Below are 22,231 nucleotides of genomic sequence, written 5' to 3' on the forward strand. Positions count from 1 at the left end.
TGAAAAATTCTGCACTCAGAATGAAAAGGGGAATTTATAACTAATCACTGTATGAAGATCTAATGAAAACAATACTCAAAATAGGGAAAAATACAATCCATCTTGCCATACGTACTATCTCACATTAAGAAACATGACCAAGAACAGTAGATATAAGAAAGGAAGGCTACAAAAGAGAGACAATGAGTCAACTAAGCAACGTGGGAATGATTTCTGGAAGAAACGGGTTAACAAGAGCAGAGAAAGAGAGCGAGAGAGGGTTTGGCAGCCGAGATTGGGAAACTGTTCCAGAAATACAAGGCAGTAGAAACAAAACGCAATGTATAACCCTAACCCTAGGCAGAGCAGCAAACCCAGCCATGGGCTAAGGCTGGTTCCAAGGAAAAAGCTGTGGAGGAAGCCATGTTGGGGCAGTTCTGTGTTCCCCTTGCGATGCCTTTTGCAGCTGCAGTGTGCCTGGAGCTCTGGGTTTTGTGGTTTTCAGGTCCCTAACCCTAGGGGAGTGGGAGTGTGAGATAATTGGAGGGACACATAGCGTGTCAGAGGGGAGTAAGAGAAAGTGACAGCTCACATTGCTTAAGGAGGTACAATCGTATTGGCTAAAGACAGAATTTTCCTATAACATTAGGTCTAGCTTGCCTGCATTTAAAAAGTCATAGTTTCCTCTAATAACCAAAAGAAACATGGTCTAAAAGGCTCAACAACTCCTCTTCAAAGATGAATTCCACCAGAAACAGGCCAGCATGCTTACAGCTTATGCATTTAGTGCTGATAGAGGAGGGCTCATACAGTCTGGACCTCTGAAATTCACCATGTCACACAATATTCCAGACACATTGCAACATTACTGCATCCATATCCTGACTAAAGGCACTATGGTTTGGTTGTGAAAAGCTAACACGCTTGCTGTACTCGCTGCGCTCATCCCTCTCCTTTGTCTAGAACCAAGTGTTCTGGAGCAATGGAAGGCTACAGCTACATCATGTAAAGAGTAAAGTTGTCTCAACTACCTTCCAACAGTGCTTTCTGCTCTTTAAACTGTGAACCATGTCCCACACAGAGACAAAAGTGGAATTAGTTAGCTGACAGTTTCGATTACCTGAATTAAAGAATAATCTCAAGAAACATTATAAAGGCTGAAATTTCATCATTAATGTTGAAATCCCAAGTTCAAATGTGCTAATTGATGTCACTGAAGTAACAGATACTTTATAGTTTTCAGATCATTTAACACTATATCTTGTGCATGTATATGATGGGAGAGAAACAACTGCATTTAGCATTCAATTAATTCAAACTCGACTTTGCAGCAACACTATAACTAAATAATTAATGCTTTCTCATAGCCTCAGATTAACACTGTACTTCCAGACATTATGTTTTCCTCCTTTTTCTACTCAACAGTGTCGCAAATGAGAGAACAAAGACAGTCTGGATCCATACTCTGAAGTTTCCTACCTTCTTCATTGCAGACAAAACACCAGAATAAATAATTTTTAGCTAGACAGCAACTTTGAAGAGCTATGTTACTGAAAAATATATAATGATAAACATATTATAAAATTTTAGACATTGATTTTAGAAGTTAAATACTGAAATTAATTTTAACTCTAATTATTTGGTCTACTTAACTCTCATATAATTAATTTGGTAGCTAGAATATAGTATAGAATTATAGCTAGAATATAGAATATAGCTACCATATTTCTATATGGTATATAGAAATATAAAGGTAAAACATTTTTGGAAGACATGCTGTTTTCTTATACAACAAAGAAATGAAGTCTGTAAAATTCAGTGTTCATTATGAATCTGAGTTAGTCCTTCTGCAGTAATTTGAAGTGCTTTGACTTTGTCCCCACTCTCCCGTGAAGTGCTAAGTGACTTGCAGAATATCTGTGAATGCAAGTCTAATCACATTCAGAGGACCTGCTGACATCTTGGTACCTACAGCAAGAATCCTGCCCCAGTGGTTTCCTGTTTATTTTTGCCCATATTCCCCATTGCCTGCCTGAATTTTTCCAAACAATTTAGTTGACACGACCAGGCGGCACCATGAGGCAGCTGCCTGCCACTGGATGGAACCCAGCCTCCTCTCTGCCTGCCAGGTGCCAGCTTTGCTGCCTGACCTCCCTCTCAGCTGAGAGGGGCATGGAGAACTGTGCCAATTCACCAGTAATCACCCCACCCCTCCCAGGAGAGCAGACCTGAACATCATTCTCTTCCTCAGCCACACAAGGTGACAGTCTGACAAACACATTGGTCATTTCAGCCTCAGGAAACCCAGGGACACAGCCTTGGTCTCAAGCCCTGGTGTCCCTGTGCTCAGCCAGGCTGTCTCTGGGCAGCAGTGCCACAGGCCATGGGTTAAGGGTTATCAAGTTTTCAGCCTGAAAACATGATAACTTTCAGCTTTCTGCTACCCTCACTCAGCTCCTCCAGAGTTAGACAGGATGACTGTTTTCTAATTCCTGCATACATAAATTAAGGACCCAATTTTTGTCCTCTCACCTGAATGCCAATTTCCCAAAGCATTCAGAGAGGAAGACTCCACAGATGAGCTACAGGTGAGGATTCTGTGTTCAAGAGATCAACATTAGGAGTTGCCAGAGAAACTTCAATGCCCTGTTTGGTTTCTGTCTTTCTGTTTTTGCAGGGTTAGAAGAACAAAAGGACAAACAGCATTATCACAGGAGATGAGACAAGGTGGGACGTATAAATCTTAATTTCTCTTTGTGCACTGGTCCACAAACAGAAGAAATGGGTTCAAAGAATCTTTAAGACAGTGAGATTTCGTCATGTACTCTCTGGGAGGGAGTCAGACAACATCCTAAACACTAGGGAGTTCAAGGGTAATGAATTCCCCAGCTGACTTCAATCCTTTACTCCACTTCTGCCTTGATGCGGTTACACATTCTGGAAATCCATCCGGAAAATGGGAATCACATGACACAAAGATGCTGAGCATCAATGTCTCCACAGCACTTTGTGAATGTATCAGAATGAATTGGTATCCTGGTGTTGTTACCTGGGTAAAACACAAACTTCAAAACAGTGATAAGGGTGGGATTGCCACCACTTGCTGCTCTACTGCAAACACTCCAAAGAACCAGATCTGAGACAGACAGAAAGTCCAAAATTCTCCATCGGTTCTCAATTAGCAGAAGGACTGTAACTCAGCTTGGTTTGCTGACAACAAACCAAGGAAGAGGTGAAAATTCTCTTCCCCTCCACTGCATTTTCCAGGGTCTCATGCATTTCTTTTGCTTCACTGCTGTTATTTGCATCAAAACGGGAATTACATTCATTCAACAACAGCCACCTTGGAGGTTAAAGTACAGGCAGTGACATTTAATTTATTGAAAAGAGGGAAGACAGTTTATTTTAGGTCAAACTACTTATATGAAGAATCACCTTAGACTCTGCAAATACTCTGCTAAGAATACAAATAGAGAGGACATATAGGAGTCCTTTATTTCTATGGGACAGTTCCACTTTCCTCCACAGTGCTAAACAGAGTAGTCCACCAACTGATGTAACATCTGCAGGCTGAATCAATGCCATGAATGCTTCCACCTCAGAAGTAACACCTTATCTTCTATCCCCTGCTCCTTATAGGAATACAAACCAAACAATCTATCAGTGGCAGACTCTGGAGGTTTTTATTATGTGCTCTCCCACACTCCCATCCCTATCCCCAGAAGACTCTTTGGCCTTCACACAAATATATTCTGCATTTGAATTTTCAGTATAAAAATGATTTACTTATTCTGAAATGAAGCACACAATATAGAGTGGTCACTAAGCACCAGAAAAAGACTAAAAAGCTACAACACACTAAAGCAGAGAGCGGTAAACATCTCTCTTTGGGTTTTGCAGTTCCAAAAAGGAGAGTCTCTGCATAATCCCAGTTCATATAAGGGGTATGAAAAAGCAAGACTATGCTATGTTCATACAATACCTAACTTCACAGCCTTTTGTTCGGAAGAAGGCATCACATTGACTGAAAGCAGCTTTTCAAATAGCAAGCTACAAAATCAAATTCCTTTGAGGAATATTTTGCATTAAAAGTGGCTTCATATTTGCAGCAGCCATATTCTAAGAACAATGTGTGCTCCCTCATCACAAGCCCCTAGGCTGCGCTTGCTGACTCTATAGTGAATTTGTTATTGCCCTAAGAGAGCATTAGATAATAAAGACCTCAGAGTTTTCCTTTCACTTCATGCCTGGGCTCATCATAATGTGTGCAAGTAGGTTTAATCTGCAGACCTTCCCTCTTTACATCCTCTCCCTCCTGTTTTCCAACAACCCAACATTTTTTACAAATGAGCACTATCAAGTGTCTCTTTTGAAACAAGGTTATTGAAACTATCACGTTCTTTTTAGTGTTGGAGAGAATAAGACAAAGGTCCCAGCTTTCAAACATAACTGAATGCTTCTACTACTGCACCAGGTGACTCCATCACGAAGCATCAGAAAACAGGCGCCCCACAGAGCGATAACTCCTGTCCAGCTCTGCTCTACAATTGGCACTTCATCCTGCTGCAAGAAAAATTCAGCAAGGTCCAGGTGTGAAATGAGGTACAACAACAGGGACACACCTATATATACCCAAGTGGTAACACCAGGTTGAACAGGGGCCTTGCAATGTGAGCTTAACTGTGCCTTGAGGCAAACGGCTGCTGTATTCCTGAAACACCTCTGACATACTGCAGCCTTTTGCTGTGCCTAACAGTGTTCTTCCACAGGAAGGACAGCAGCAGGGTTAACAACTTTCTGTTATATTTCATCTACGGTGAACAGTTAATACAGCATTTCCAATGGTTTAGAGAAAAGAGAATGTTTACATTGAAAGATCGTTTGTATTTTTGGTAATTTCCTTCAAATCATCAAAGCTGAAAAGCCACATGGGAGGCTGTCTGACAATTCCAGCAGTGAAGTAAGATTCAAGATTTTTGGAGTCAGCAGCAGCCCTTCAGCAGGGTTCTTTGGCTCTCTTTTGGTTAAGTATGCCTATCAAATACCTTTTCTTGATATCTTTGGGATTCTTGAACTGGATGGCTTATGGAAAGGCCACATCCTAAAACAATATGGAAACAAACTCACTGCAATTTTAGCTAACCTGAAACATATGACTTATGACATATCACTTAAACAGAAACCATCACCCTTCCTCATCCTTTATGAGCTGAATTTGGGGAGTGAAGGGGAAGGGTAGAGAAGGTAATTGAAAACTGTGTCTACTCTTCCATAAAGCCACATTTGTGAGGGCAGGTTTTAGAGAGCAACAGTCTACACTGATGCTTACAATGCAGGCTAACCACGTAACTTATATTTGTTACTTTAAAATGAAAAACCAAAGACCATTAAGAAAAGAGGCCTGGTGAAAAGTCTCAAGTCTATGCTCCAGGCCATGCTCTTGCTTTCTACATCTGCAGTGTCTGGCCAAATTTCAGAAGCATCTGTACTATCGACATGAACGTGACTGGTTAATAAAAGAATATTTTCAAAGACCTAAATTTTGTTTAATGTGCCTTGACCAAGAGAATGGCAGCTACATGTCAGCTCAAGGATCAAGAAGTTTCTTAATGACCAGAAAAATCCTCAGTGTTCCAATTGAATCTCTTTTCCAAAAAACTAAAAAAATAATGAAAATCAAACACACTGTTAACCAAAGGATCATCATTTACTAGTCTGTGGTTAAAGGAAAAATAATATGTATAAAAATTTCAATTTCTAACCTTTCATCTTGCTAAATATTAACTAAGCAGAACTAGCTTTGCTCTTGAGATGCAAACGAGAATTTAGATTGCTGTGTGACAAAACACGAATAATTGTGGTTTAGTCCTCAGAAAACATATAAGGCATCTTCTGATTTTTTTTAGATGTTCTCTATAATGGGTCTGATCTTTACAGTGATTTCCTCAATTACCAATATTGCTGAGATCTCTTCATGTACCAGTCAGGTAGCCACACAATGAAGGTTCAAGGGAGTGTCTATTTATAGTGCATCATGAGCAGCAGCCGAGGCAAAGGCGTGTGCAGCTACAACCACCTTCCCCGTGCTACTCAAGTGCAGTAATGAGCCACCAGTTCATCACAGGCCAGATTTCATCCTCCTCCAGCACATTTCAGAACATGAATTTAACCCAGCAGCAAGGTTAGATGCAGAGACATTCTGTGGGGAGGGAAAAGGAGAGCAAGGGGAGGCAGAGGAGAAGGAACTAACAAAGAGCTTAATGAGCAAAGAACTATAGCAGGCATATCAGTATGAGATACAAGCCCTGCCAACTCCACTTAGTGCACTGCCTAATACAGTCACTGAATAGCAGCTCCTCCATCCTCCTCTCAAAGCATTGTCCTTGCAGATAATGACTGGTTAACAAGCAGTCAAACAGCAAGGCATGAAAGAAAACAGTGTTTTCTTGTAACAACCTAGGTAGCACTTAGACAAGTAACAGCGACGATAGGCACAAAGATTCAAATTCCTACCTTTAAAAGTGAAATCCTTACATGCAGTTACTCTATCCAAAGAGGTCAGACAGTCAGCAACCCAAGGAAAGACACAGAGCCAAATGGAAAGCAAGAAAGCCTGAGAACTGGTCTTCACAAATATCATACAGTGAGCTGGCCTTTCTGGGGAAGGGCAGCTGGGCTGCACAGTTGGTAGATGGATAAACCATTAGTACCAGTGGCTGCCTTCCCTTTACTCAGTGTTGCCAAAATCTCTCACATTTTGTCAACCTAAGGATGCTGTAATTTTAAGCACAGGCAAATGGCAAAATGTAAATAAATTCAGGCTATTAAAAAGAGCACGTTAGTGCTGAGGATAAGCATCATTAACGACTAGCTGCTACACCATACAGCAGCTACAGGTAGGTGGTGGGCAAAGCACAGTCCCACGTAAACAATCCAAAAGCACAGCTCCCTTCCCCCCAGAATCTATCTTGCCTTGCAGCTCCTCTCTGAAAAGCCTCCATGTCACTCCCTGAAATCTCAGGAACAATGAGAGGAAAGTAAGGAAGATGGTGTGCAAAGGAAGGCATGGTCCAGTGCAAAGGAAGGCATGGTCCAGTGCTCAGCTTCTCATGGCACACGGCAGATTCGAGATGCGACTCAGGGTGGGAACAGCTCCTCCATTCCTTCCTCCTCTTACACACTGTGCATCTAATCACGGTGGGGCGCTGAACTCCATTTGCACGGCAGACAATGGGATCTGGCAGCAGTTCAAAGGCATTTATAGCAAAGTGACTGAACAAGCTCAGTGCTGGCGCAGGCAGGCGAGCACGCAGAGCGCCCCACTTCCCTCCCTGTCACTACTCGGGCTGCAAAGGCAGGTGCTGCACCATGGGCAGCCAGCTCTCCTTTTGTTCCAGTGGCAAGAGTGAAGGAGGAAACCGAAAAGGTGCCACCACCAAGAACAGCAGCACCTAAACCCACATCAATAAGGTAGAGGGAGGTGGGGAGTGAGTGGGGGAAGAGGAGGGAGAGGGAGACAGAGAAGAGAGAGGCTGGCAGGCAGAGGGAGAGCAAGCAGGCAGGCAAAGGGGGAGAGTGAAAAAAGGGAGCCCACAGACAGCAGTGCCTGGCACCCTGACAGCCTGCTGCCAGAGTTCATCTTCTGAAGCTGTCACGGGTTTATGGATGCCTCTAGACTGACAAGCTGACAAGATGAAAGAAACTACACTCAGAAAATGTATTCAGCAGCAGTAAATTGCTTCTCTTGCCCTAATGTGGTTTGCAGATTCACTCAGGGAACTGATCTCATTTGGGGCGGTGCAGTGAGCAAATCAACTATGTATATTCAGACACTATTATTGGAATCTGGAGACTGGAATAAATCTATAGAGGGACAAAGAAAAATCACCTTCTTGTGCACCACTAATAAAAAATTAACATGTTAAAAGAACAAATACATAAATCTCAGATTATGCTCTGTGCCTGTGTAAGCACTTTTGGTAGCCATGGTTGGGGGGTGGGGCAGGAGCTAAACTCCTGAAAGCCTGGCACAAGAGGGGCTCTCTACTTCAAAAGGTAACAGGAAACGGCGCTGTAGAGAAGCAGAGAGACAGGCAGGAAAGGAGGCACTTCCTAGCACAGCAGCATACTCTGCTCTTCAAAGATGCAATGCCCCAGGTATGCTCAAAGTTGTATCCTTTCCCAGTCAGGGTTTGGGAGCAGAGGGTTTTCAGACAGGATGACATACTAGCACACATCTCTAGAGGAGTTCCTATAACAGGAGCTGACAGTGCACAGCAAACACTTCTGTAGCAAGACAGGGCGACCTTAATGCAATGGAATGTTGCAGGGTAGTAGAGAGCACTCTGGAAGAGGCCTGAATCTCACTGATTCATCAAATGCCATCTCTGTTATAAGGTGAAAAAAGCACCTCCTAAAAATTTTATCCTGATGATAACAAACTAAAAACTAAAATCAGAAACAAGGGTCAAGCACCAGGCTCTTGGGTTTACCTACTATGATTTAACCTGCTTTTGTAGAATGTCCATCTTTAAGGTCTGCCTTAAAGATATTTCCTACCGTCTCATTGTTTTGGCAGGACCAAAACAAAAAAAACTCCTGAAAGCTAGGGTAGAAAATGTTTTAAAATATTAAGAGTAAATTACTTTCCTTTTGAATTAACAATAAAACTAATTCTGAATAGGCACACAATAGGTATTCTTTCTGTCCTACAATGGCACAAAGGTTTGCTCAGTGTTTTTTAATCCTAGAAGATAAATTACAAACACATTACATTACCTTATATTACAAAAAAAGCACAAATTCTTCATTCACTTATTTAATATGAAAACTGAAAAAAAGCACTGAAGTATTTCAGAAGGGAAAACACATAGCCACAAAGATATTTATTGCTAAGCGGTGAATAAAAGACGAGGTGCTGAGGGATAAGGATTACACACATAAAACTAGAGCTGCTGTTCTAATCAATCAATGAAAGATAAATGGAAGTTGAGCTCCTTTGAAAAATGTTGTTTCCACATCTAAGAGAGGAGACAATTCTCTATTTTGCTTCATTCAAAAAAAAAAAATCATCTCACATACATGTCATGCTACAATGCAGCACTGCGAATCTGCAAGCCTTTGTGAACTGCAGATGGATAATGCTGACAAAAATTTTCATAGAATCATAACCTAAAACCATTACATTTTTGAGCTCCCATCTATGCCAGTAAACAAACCCTTTCCATTCAAGCCGCAGTATGCAAACAGCAGATGTTGGAAATCTCTTGATACTCCACTAATCACAAAGATGACAGAAAATTCTGACTCCACACAACAAAGAACCAGTTTTTAGAATAACTGAGATTTTCATGATGGGTTTCCACTATACACTTAATACACCTTTCTCCAGTCTCCAGTGTTTTATAAGAGATTCAGGCTTACTGGACCCTTGCTGGTAATCTTTTCAAATCTATTAGTTTAGAAAACATTAGAAAGAAGAATTACTACTGCTCCATATACATGAAGACAATTAACTTTTGCTTGCCGCCTAAAGTCACAACTCAAAGGCTAGACTTCCTCTTCTTCATCCTCCTTAACCAAACCTCCTGCCCTTTCCCATGCCCCACCAACTCCCACAACTATTCCACAGTGTTCCCTAGATCAATGGCAACCAGAGGAATAACTTAGCCCAATTGAGGTTAAGCACCATTTAGGGGCAAGTACATGAACTACAGTCTTCATGCCAGCAGGTAGTTCTGGTGAGATTTCAATGGTATTTTTTTACACAGTTCAGTTCTAATTGCCCTACCATAACACAATAATGTAGCTCTGCACAGTGTTGGTTTGTGGTGGTGTTTTCCAAAGAGCCCTGGAAACAAAGGGGGAAATTACGAATATTGCTACCAGTTAACAAACAGTCTCTACTGCTGCTCAATTTAAGGACAGTCTCCCCTTCCAGGCAGCTTCCCACTCATTGGGATAACCCTGTAGGTCTTTCAATAACATGCCCAGTGCTGACTGTGATATACAAGGCCTTTCTGACACTACTGCATGATCTTTATATTTGCTACTCAATGCATTTTAAACACAGAGACAGCAGTAGCACAATTGCAGAATTATACAACACCAGAGCAGAGGGTCTCCACCAGAATCAGCAGACTACTTCTGAGGGGTTCAAGAAAACATCACCAAGAAAATTAAGTCAATCCTCAGAAGCTTTAATTCCATGTAAAGGTGTCAGTATCTTTATTAGGTAATTTTTTTTAGATTTGTGAATTAAAACAAATTGAAAAAGTGATTTTTGTGAGGGTAATCCCCAGAAAAATGAAAACAAATTCAAAATATCTAGTAATGATTCAGATGAAAGTCTCTCTTCTGTCACCGGCTGAAATCGTGCATGCTGCAGTATTTATGGACCAGCCAGTATCTTTCCTCTACTTCTAATACCCATAATCTGGAAAACTCATCTAAAAATCAGAACCAACAATTCAGAGAAAGAAAGATGTCTTTTAGAGTCCCTACACCTTAAAAAAGAATCATGGTTTTTACAAAAACGTTAACAGTATTTGCAGTATTTCCACCTCACCAGGGTCATACTGTATAATGGCATAATTTCTAAGATGTTGATAAAATCCAAACTGCTTGCTGTGTTTTATATCAGCTTAAAAGAGCATATGATACCAAAGTAAATACATTTCAACTAAGTGGCCTTAGATTGTAAATAACCCAATCTTGAAACATTAAATTAAAAAATAGCAAAATCCAACTGTCCAAGCAAATCTGCTAACAGACATATACTGAAATCCTAACTTCATAAAGCAGGACACTTGATAATCCTCTCGGATGCCTCTCATTCATTGAGCTACACTACAATGTTTACTTGAATTTTCACTAAGACTTTAAACAGCTGGACAAAACACATTTTTCATGCCCTGCCATGCTCAAAGGGTATGTTTTTCTGTTACACGTTTTTCAAAATACCTCAGGTTTATTATGGTTTTCACACTGATTTCACTTGAGAAATAGTGAAGGCCTAAATGGTTCTGGCTACCAAGACACAGTAAGACATGTGCTTAGCTTACATTATTTGAAATTTTTTTCTTGATCAAGCCTTAGTTGTAAGTCATCATGACACAATAGCACTGATAGTTCTATCTTAAACTCCAGAGAGAAAGACATAAATCTAGAATGGTTTATGGTAAAGTGCCAAGTAAGAATTACTCACCCAAGTTCTTCAGTCACACACACACACACACACACACACCCTCCCCATCCCCAGTCTACCCAGTTCACAGATCTTGTCCCCCCAAGGGCTCTGTCCACCATCTCATTAACTCAATTTACCATATTCACAGTTGAAGACAACACACAGGATATAATGTAGCCAGTCCCATAAATCTTGAAATTCTCACTGAAGCCAGTGAAGACCAAACATATTTGTGTGTAAATTTCCCTGAAAAAATTCCAGCAAAGATAGATTACTATTGAGGTACTTAAATACTGCACTTACTAGTTGAAAAAAGTTTACTTCCTTTGAGTTTCTCCATTCTTCCTCACCCAAATATTGATAGAGAATATATATTACCTTAGCTCTTTTCAAAAAGATACTTGGGAACAACTCAGATTTTCTAGGGATCACTAAGGGAGAAGGTAAAACTTCTCATGCATCTTAGCAGCTGTGGAAGGGATAGAAGATTCAAGGATGCACTTAACCCAGCCAATATCTGCTTGTTAACAGAAGAACAGTTTCCTCTCCTGAATTTCCTCCTTAACTAAGGATAAAGAGATCCACCCAAAGCACAAGGAAGACTACAATTAAACCCAACAAGAGCTTATTGCCTTAACAAGGCATGTGAACATTGCCAGAATGGAGGCTGGGATTGAGCTGAGAAAGGAGATCGACTTTGCAGACTTGAGTAGGTAGAATCTCTTCAGCTTCAATCAAGTAATTTTATTTGCACGTATTTTGGTAAATTTCTAGTTGGCTTGAATGTTCATGTCACCTCTGGTGAAATCTACCCTACCTGAAATTCAATCAAAGACAGATGTATCACATTATCCCTTTTTTTCGTCCTGGCAATGAAACAGAAAACAAGAGTGGTTCTTGAAAAGGTCCTTCTTGCCACTCTGGTTGTAGTTGATGTTGGAATTAAGAGGGGAAACAAAACAAAGCAAAACAAACAAACAGCAAAAGGTCTGTATCCTAAAAGCACACCTCTGTCTCTAACAGCAGGAGACAAGTGAACCACTATCCACTCCATTTGGAATGAGTGCCTATCCAGCAAGGCAACAATTTCTGAAGCCAGAAAAAACATGTGAGTGAAAACTCTTTTCTTTTTCTTCAGTGAAACAAAGAGGCTTTGTAATTGGTACCAGTTACATAATTAAAATTCGTGTCAGATGGCAGTAGAGGGAACAAACAACCCTTCATCCCATTAAGAAACTAAAGGTGTCAGTACCTGAGGCACCATCAGCCTTCGATGACATGGACTACTCTCAAGTGGACCTCCATACACTCCCTCTGCACTCTGATTTAAGGCTGGGCCTGGCCCCTGCTCTCTGCCTGAACTTTGCTGCAGCTATACCTGTCTGCAGCCCTGCCTCTGGCTTCATCTCCTGGTCTGACTTAGGCTGTAGGAAGCTCTTCTTCTGGAAAGATCCCTCATATACATGGTGTAACGTGAACCCAGTTCTGTCTTTGGCCCTGTCTCCTGGGTGGCCTTTGGACCCACAATGCTGCTTTGTCTCCAGCCCCGTCTTAAACTCCTGGATGGAACCTCATTGCTCCCTCTTAGCTGGGAGTGTCCACAAACCCTGTCACTCGGAGCCAGCTCTGCCTGCCATGCTCAGACCCTGTGGAACTGTGCCCCATCAGGGGTGGCACTGCTGCACTGGGGTCACCTTTGTCTTCTGACTTTCCTCAGCTCCTAGCTCGTGCTGTACACTCACAACAGGCTGGTGCATAGCGGTTGCAGGAACAAATTTAAAAATCAATGGAAGCAATATTCATCTCTTAACTGTCAGCTGCCCAGGTCTTTTCTGGGAAGCCCTCCAAGTTGTCCATAATCAAAACCTAAGGCGATTTCTGAAGCCTTTAAGCATGGCCTTCAGACAGACCTTGGCAGTTTGGTGTGGGTCCTTGGACCAACAACTTTAATACCAGATACAGTAAATAAAATCTGAGAGACTAACAGAGTTTTGTAATATATTAAGCACATGAATCATTTTGTGAAAGAAGGTGAAAGAAAGGAAGAATATGCATCTGCATTTATAGAAGAAAACCTAACAATAATGTGTTACTTTTAATCTTCCATGTTAAGAGAGGGGAAAAGCTCTTAATATATTGAACGCAGCATTCCCCAGCCATGATATTCATTTAAAATGCATGATGAACAGGGTAAAAAGGGTCAGAGTTAAGCCATTCAATTGACAAACAGATGATACATCCAGAAGGGAGGAACAGGCCCCCACAAAGCACCCTAAGTCATGCCCTTCTGCTTTGTAATTAATTATTTGTTTCTGTTCAGCTGTGCTCACATTTCTTACCTCACAGATCTCCAAGGCCCACTTGGGGACAAAGTATGCTTAAATGGAGGAAAGGATAATGAGGTTAGTGGGTATGGCTATGCAGTTGCTAGTCTTACATGGTCTTTCCACTTCATAGTGCTTACAATTTCAGGTAGTTAATTAATTTTTGTATTAATCTTTAATACTTGACAGACTCATCTTCAGCAATAGCCAATCCTTAAAAATGATGTAAATTGTAGCTGGCAAAAATCCACTATTAATGTGCCAGTTCTCAAATGTCAGACCAATAAGCTAATTGAAATGTTTAAAACTAAATCCTGTCCAAGCATTAGAATTGATCCCTATTGAATAAATGTGGCACAATGTCATGAAGGCACACTATTTAAATAAACTAGCACACCTCTGGAGATGCTTCGAGGACAGCACCCTTTGATAATATTAGGTCAATTCCACAAAGTTTCAGAGGAACTGGTTTACTGCAATGTGCTCCAGACATGGAGATGAAGAACTGGTGACTGCAAAGGTGACTGACCTGGCAGACAAATCCTCATTAGAACCAACTAACAAAACAAACACAGGTAGGAACAAGAAAAAGTTAAAATATAATAGAAAAGAAGTTATTTGCCCCTCTATTTCTGCTACAACTGAATAGAGTTGAGATATCTCACAGGAAAATAAAGACTTTTGGGAAAATTAATGTTTTTTGAAAAGTATGCTACAGCCATTTTGGCACTCACTTTCTGTAATTTAACTGTGGGATATTGCTGGCATAGGCAAGAAGCATTAAGACATTAGTCTTAAGCAATTAGTAAGTATTGCTAAGGATGAACTAACCATGTACTAGTACAAGGAAAGCCTAAATTCCACTTTTAAATTAATAACAATAACTTAAAATTTCCAATAACTCTGCTTTTATGTAGAGTGAAATGGATTCTGTATGGACTGCCTGGCTGTACATTCTAAGTGCATGGTCCCCTTTCCATCTCCTATAATTTCTACATTTCTGCTGTCTGTCCCATTTTCTACCCTTTGTGTCAATGAAATCAGTGGTGTTGTAGCAATTTACTGTGGCTCTACCTTAAGTCAAACATTGCTCTCCCTTTGCTCTTCTAGCCATGCTGTCATACACACACTGACACTAGCAGAACACATGAAGTGTTCCATTAATATTTTGACTCTCTCACTTATTATAAATATTTATCAATGTGAAAGTTACACCAAATGTCTCTGGAAGTACATCACTATTCAAGCTGAGTAGAATGATAATGTGGTCACTACACACTCATTCTACTCCACGTCAAATTTTTGTGCAATTTATTCTTTTTAAAACCTTGAGTTTGCAAACTTAGCTGCAGCTTCTTCTACCAGTTTACTCTTCACAAGAATGTACTGCAAGTATACAAACATGTATCGCACATTTCAAGTAATTTTTGTTTACTAGTCTCTCTGCAAATATCACCTGCAAAACTGATAAAAAGTTTACAGGAGACAAGATTTAGTATTTGAATCACACTGGAAGGAGTTATGATAACAAGGCCACATCACCTACATAGGTCATACTTCTCTTCCAAAATCCTTTAATCCAACCAAGACCTAAGGACTCTTGTCTACATGTCTGTAGAAAACTCAGGGTTATGGTTAGGGTTCTAAAAAGCATAAAGCTGCAGTGTGAGTGGCTGCCAAAAGAAAGTGAGATCTGGGTGGAAATCAGCCTGGGAAGAAATCTTTCATTTGGGCAACAATATCAGAGCCTTAAAAAGAAAATTCAGTGAAGTTCAGCTTCTGGTTGACATACAAAGGAATTTAGAATTGTAGCCTATGTAGGGCTCAAAAAGCCCAAAGTCTTTGTTTCAGCATATCCACATTTCCTTTCCTCACCACCTCAGCTACTGTACACTGGAACTCAGCACTAAGCACCAGCTCTGTAATTTCCTTTCCATAAACCCAGGCTACTTGCCTAAGTCATGAGCAGTTCCATCCTCCCTTCTCTGCCCCCCATTTTCTGCAGTTAAAGCCATAGTGGTCTACTCAAATAAAGCAACCTGAGAAATCCATACAGCACTCTTTAAGGCATGAAAAAGTATTTCAATCAGATTTGTTCAGCACACATACAGAACTAAATCATCCCTGCTCTTTCCAAGAAAACAATCTAAGAACCTTTCACTGGACCACATCATCAGTCTTTCTACTGCACTGATTGTAGGAACTTCCACTCCTAAGACAGGATTAACACTTTTGTAAGTATATTAGCACCTGAAAACCATAAATATTACAGGAGGCTGAATCTCTGCAAGTTTTCCGTCAGACAACCTGGCAGAACAATGCTTTTTTGCTACATTAGAGCGCAGTATTCAAGCATATATACTAAATAAACTCCACAAGAATAACCTTCCCTCACTATTCATCCAGACAGAAAGGAGGGGAGAAAGAAAGTAGGACTCCTTTCCTTCACAGAATTTTGACCAATCCAGTATTTCTATTTTTAATTTTTAATTACATTTATGATATTTCCTGTGGGTTTAAGTCATGAATGCAGTTCCAGTATGCTGGGAGGAACATAAATAGTTATTCCCAAAGGGATCTTACAGCTGTTATGCACGGGTCAGAGACTCTGTGAAACGCAAAACCTGAAACTTTAAAAGCTTTTTAGCCCATATCCTTCCCATTTCTTTTCAAAGGCAGAGTTAATGGATAATGAATGACATTGCCCCAAATTTTGCCCAGAAGGTATGGAAGTAATAACTCCATCTAAATAAAGTAATATTTTGCAGTAAGCAACCCAGTCCTATCACAGTATTACAGTCCCAGAACTGCATCAGAAATTCCTTCCTGATCTAAGTTAACTCATCTGCCACTTTGTGCTGACAACAGTACAACTGAAGACCAGAGACATGAAATTGTTTCCCTGCAACTCTTTATAGAGGGATGAAAGAGAGTGCACCTTCACACTGCAGCAAAATAGTCTAGCCTCCTCCTAAAGCCACATCTCTTTTCTGACATGAGACTGCTCAGGAGGACTTGAGGCCTTCCCCTCACCAAATCTGAATATGTCAGTCCATAAAAATGCAAAAGATCGTGCACTTACCTTTGATCACAGTCTGGTGAAGGAAAACACTCATCTGTTGCTTCACTCAGGAACAAGGTTCTGTTTTAAAAAAAATAAATAGACAAAACAAAATTTAAAATAAGGTTCTGTTAAAAAAAAAATAAAGAAAACAACATTTAAAACAATCTTTCCCTCTCTCTCTTCCCTAAGTTAGCCTTCAGCAGTGTTGGTAAACATTTACTTAGCAGGAGCACCTTGGCTCTCCACAAGCAAGGTAATGATTACATTACACTAAACAGGGCATGGGGACAGATGGAGGCCCTGACAACAGCCATGCTGGCAATGACTAGACAATGACACAGGGCTGCACTGCAGCAAGCTCAACTGTGCATGAGTGAGAAAGAGTGGGGCAAGGTGAGAAGTGAAAAATGCAGGGGGGAAAATCCTCCAGTCAACAAACCAGAATGCTGAATTTAGAACCAAAAAGGAAAAAGAAAGTTCACAGAACAAGCAAATTCAGCATGAGCTGAGAGAACTGGAAATGCCAGCACAATCTGAAAGGGATTTCTCACACCTGTTCATTAATATTGTCGTCTTTGAAACAACCAACAAAGCAAACTATAAGATGTTACCTTCTTTTGTCTTAGCCACAGCTAAATCAGTTCAGTAAGACTTCAATGGTGTGACAAAGTCTGTGTAGTCTATTCCCAAAGCCTTCAAAATTAGGTATACTGTGAAATAAAAACAAGCTCCCCCAAGGAGGGAGTCACACCCTCCTCCACACCTCTGCCTGGCTGGCGATCACAGGGATGGCAGTACTCTGAAGCAGCTGAAGCTCAGCAATGTGTCTGTGTACACACACACTGAGACAGGCACACGGAGCAGCTGGCCAGGAGGGCGTCTCACGAGTCACCAACACCCCCAGGGAGGGGCACAGACTAGACTGCTCTAATTTTACTATACCTGTTGGACAGCCTCTGAAGTCAGATCTTTCACATCAGGTACCTCTGTAGCCTTCCAGTTCACGCAGACCCTGATTCAACAGAAGTTCTGACCTTTGAGTTTCCAATAATCTTTAATACCTCTACAGCCAATTACTGAACAAGAACCACACTTGCCCTGCCTGTAAATATAACGAAGCACACCCAGCTCTCTGCCTTCCTCACATAATTACAAGAGCAAAAGTTTCTCCTCTTTCCTGGTTAGATAAAGATTAGTTTAGTAAAAAAAACCACCTATCCTTCTGGACACAATTTTTCTCTTTTCTTTTGATCTATAATTTTTGTCTTCCTTCATTAAATAGTTTGAGAAAGCAGAATAAGAAGCCCTGCATGCCTGGCCTCCGCAGATCCCAAAACACCAGTGTAAACATTGGAATGGCCAGATGAAACCACAAAACAACTAAACTACAGGAGATGTGAATGTTTGATTTCACTGTAAAAAGAATAGACAACTAAAGAAATGTTTTTTTCACAGTACAATCCCATGAGAGTCATTGAGAAAAACAGTCAAATTAGGAAGTTAATTACTAGCAGAATTTATAAAATTCTACCCTCGTGGTAGTAGGTAAGACCCACACAAGCAGATACACCAACACCCAGCTAATAGCATTTAATAGAAGTTTCCCATAGGGGTTGGCTCTCTGTTTCACTGCAAAGTATCTTGCACTCTCTGGTGTAAACTATTACCAAGATGCTGATTTGGAACAGGATACAGTATCACTCTGATCTAGTTGATTTTAATTTCCAGAATACAGAAAACTTGAAAAAACCCAAAAGAATTAGCAGATAGCAAACACAGGGGAGATGCTCAGAGAGGAACATAAGTTTCAAATAACTTTGTCTTTAGCTTTTAAAAATTCAACTTACTCCTGCTTACAGAAACTCAGAAAATTGTTATAGGAAGGAGGTGAAGAAACTGCTCTTTGTGCCAATTCTCCACTAAGGCATGTCAAAACAGATACAAGTAGAAATGCAACAGAGCTTGGTAAAAAGGTGGCAGAATTTAATGCCAGCTGAATGGCGTAACAGGGAATTTAAACTGAATGCAATACTTGATAAGTGATTAAACACAAAGAACAGAGCAATATTATCAACCAGACAGAAAAATATATCAATAAAATAGACTGGACTTGGCCAAATCTGATTTTGCTACAAGATTTATTTTACAGAACCTCAATTAAAGGAGCATGAAGTCATTGTGAAAGGGATGACACGGTTGTCATTTCCACAGAAAGCCAAGTGAGGTGGCAAAAAACTTACCTAATGATTTCCAATTTCCCTCCTCCATACATACTCTTGTGCCTATGTCATCCCTGAGAAGCAAACAGATCAGTATGTTTGCAAAGCCCTCAGCACAAAGTGTACATTACACCATTATCAACAGCTGCTTAATACCAGCTCCCAAATGCTGAACAGAAGAGGCAACCCCACATTTCATCTCTAGGCATCAAAGCATTTACTAATGGAAACAAAACTCTGTCTAGCACACAATTAAGTGATTTTGGGAGGATGTCATTAACTCTAGAAGCATCATATCTTTTCCCATGTTTGTATTTACTTGCAAATTTACCAGCCATAACAGTGGAGTGGGAAAGCTCAGGAGCTTGTGTGCCAGCCAGGCAGGCTCCTGCAGGAACTCCTGTTAGTCAGGGTGTGCACCATACAGAGACTCAATAAGCAGTGACATTTGTATTCCTGACAGCTTTATTTCTTCAAGCACCAGTCACACTGGAAGTTTCACTTTACTTTTTTACTCCAGAATAAAGGCCAAATCTCAGTATAACAGATGCTGCCTGGAAATCCCATGACACATATGAGAGCATGTGTGTGGTCCCCCTTCACCATTACGAGATAAAACAGCTTTCAGGAAAATGAGAAGGGTACTTGGTTTTTTTAAGCATAAAAACCTTAATATTTACACTAATCAAATATAACAGGGTCCTCTTAGTCAGAATAATAGTATTCACATAGGAGCCCAACCAGGCAGAAGTATTTTCCCATGAAGATCTTATCCTCAGTCTGGGCAAACAATCCAAGTCACACTAGAAAGACAACAGTTCTACCCTGTATGTTTCTGTAGTAATTACACCAAAGAAACACCAACTGTCCTTAGCTTAAAAATATTAATCATTTTAAAAGCCCAAAATACAGCAAAAATATATAATGATAAAGCATACATGGGGAAAAGAGAATATAGCTTGATATAAGTCAAAACATGCAAATATTTACAGGAATATGAGAAGAGAAAGAAATATAGAAATAGAAAGTAGGACACAGAATAGAAAGCCCTACTTACAAAATGGTGGAAATTTTAGTTAATTTCCGCAAAAAAATAGAATTCAGAATAGAAACCACAGCGACTTAAGGTCTGCATTCCTTCAACCAATACTTTATTAGAATTGTGCAGTTTTACAGTTCAAAGCTGCAAAAAGATGAGCAAAGACAGGGCTGGCTTTCTAGTGGTTATAGGAAGTAGAGTATAGATGGATTGCAGCAATCAAACTGGAAAAAAGGAAAATATACATAGAGAAGGAGAAGAGGAAAGACAAAGCTATCTGGGAATGAGTGAAATCAAGGAATAACTATCAGAAAATATTACTGTCAGAAACTGCAAATCCTCAAGAAAAAGGACCATGCAGAAAACTGCATTCACTGCCAGAATCTCCAAACAAGTGAAAGAAATGGAAACTAGGTAGCAAGGACATACTTGAAATAGTTAATTAAGGACACCGGACAACAAAACATATGAACACATCTACCTTAACATATTTATCTGAGACTACACCTGAAATACTGCATCCAGCTCTGGAATACCCAGTACAGGAAGGACATCAACCTGTTGGAGCAAATCCAAAAGGCGGGGGACCACCAAGACGATTAGAGGGATGGAGCACTTGGCTGTGAGCAAAAACTAAGAGAAATGGGACTGCTCAGCCTGGAAAAAAGAAGACTTTGGGGTGACTTAACGGTGGCCTTCCAGTACATGAAGGAAGTCTATAAGAAACATGGAGACAGACTACTTACAAGGGAATGCAGTGACAAGACATGGGGGAGTGGCTTCAAACAGATAGTAGGAGGAAATTCTTTACTGTGAGAGTGGTGAGGCACTGGAACAGGTTGCTCAGAGAAGCTGGGGACGTCCCATCCTTGGAAGTGTTCAAGGCCAGGTTGGATGGGGCCCTGAGCAACCTAGTCTAGTGGAAGGTGTCCCTGTCCATGGCAGAGGGGCTGGAATGAGATGATCTTTGAGGCTTCCATTCTGTGATTCCATTATAGTTCCTTTAATACTCATTCACACACATCCAGCAGAATTGGTTCAGGAAGGGAAATGTTTTCTGAGACACTGAAGCTCTCAAGTGAACTTGTATTTTTCACAACAGAAAGCAGTCTAATTTCCAAAGTTCGGGATCTGGCCCCTTAAATTCCTCCTCTCCCTCCTGTATGAGGGCTGTCTTCAATGTAATTCACCAGCAAACTTTTCACAACAGAAGAAAAAGGCAGAACCATCTGATAATGGAGAACCATCAAGGTCACAGCACTCAGCCCTGCCAGATCTCAAGAAGTGTCTGGCTAACATTCTCAGGCCCTATGATGTGATTCTTGGGGCTCTCCTGTGCAGGGCCAGAAGCTGGACTTGAATTACACTTGTGGGTCCCTTCCAACTGAGAATATTCCAAGGTTTTATGATCACTTTGATAATGTTAAGCAAATGGCTTAGCACAGTTCATCATTCATCCAATGCCCTAGTTCAGATCTTGCATGTCCTTCCAGGGCATCGCCTTGCCTGTGCACAAAGGAAAGGATTCCTCCCTGGGAGCCTGTTCATGGCACAGAGGGCAGCTGGCCCAGGCCTTGTCTGCCACCAGCATGGCTGTGCTTGCTTGCAACCACGCTGCTCTGAAATGCCCATGGCCCTGACTGCTTCGGCAGGCTGACTTTCAGAAAGGCCAATACAAGCAGTGAAGTGTTCAAAGAGTGATGCTGTCTTTGCCTCTGCCCTTTTCTCTCCTGCTATCAGCTTAGCTGTAGGCCACCAGACAAGCAAAAAAGCAAACCAACTGCAACCAAGGCCAATGGGGAAAAAGCTATCTGTAGCCTTCTTCCCAGTGCTACAACCTAGCAGCTGAAACCATGTCACCTTCGTGAGAAGAAATTTGTAAAGAAAGGGGGAGTGACTACAATATTACAAAAAGATCTCTCCTGGTTCTCATTTGGTTTTGCTCTCATCAGGTGGTAGGAGGGACGCAGCCTTCTCAGCTGATTAATCTCCATTGCTACTCTTCCCTCTTCCTCTCCACTCCCACCCTTTGTGACTGTTCTTTAATGAGCAAAGAAGAGTCTTGAAGAAGGAACAACTATGATTTATGGATTAGATAGATAAATCTTGAATGACTGTCAGTTTCCATCCTGCCACAGAGCCACTGCCTCCTGGCAGCAATGTTGTAATTATATTGATAGCATTGAGTATTCTCTGAATTACTGCGGTTAAAGTAATACAGCACTGTATTTAAACCTTTCACCCCATTCAGATAATTTAAACAATTCTGCTAATGGCTTGTTTAAACTAATCCTCCTCAAAGCATTCCAAATTAAGAGCACCCAAAAGGACTAGACACCTCGTTTGGTACTTGTCTTTTCCTGGTCCTAGTAAACCATGGCTCACACAGTCAAATCAATGCCTTATCCCTCTGTACCT

General features: G+C 40.8%; 1 protein-coding gene across 6 annotated transcripts in view; it reads right to left on the reverse strand.

The window, feature by feature from the left end:
* Positions 1 to 22,231, reverse strand: part of NDST2 (N-deacetylase and N-sulfotransferase 2) — a 130,754-nt gene that overhangs the window by 34,146 nt on the left and 74,377 nt on the right. For 4 of the 6 annotated variants that reach the window (XM_064716793.1, XM_064716796.1, XM_064716794.1 and 1 more), the window contains one exon: positions 16,574 to 16,633. The gene's annotated coding sequence lies outside the window, so the exon portion shown is untranslated. Of the gene's footprint in view, positions 1 to 11,304; positions 11,323 to 16,573; positions 16,634 to 18,795; positions 18,818 to 22,231 lie in introns of those variants that run through there. The other 2 variants (XM_064716795.1, XM_064716798.1) reach the window with 2 other exon arrangements.

Source organism: Zonotrichia leucophrys, chromosome 6 (assembly GCF_028769735.1).
Source record: "Zonotrichia leucophrys gambelii isolate GWCS_2022_RI chromosome 6, RI_Zleu_2.0, whole genome shotgun sequence".
In the NCBI taxonomy this organism is placed as follows: Eukaryota; Metazoa; Chordata; class Aves; order Passeriformes; family Passerellidae; genus Zonotrichia; species Zonotrichia leucophrys.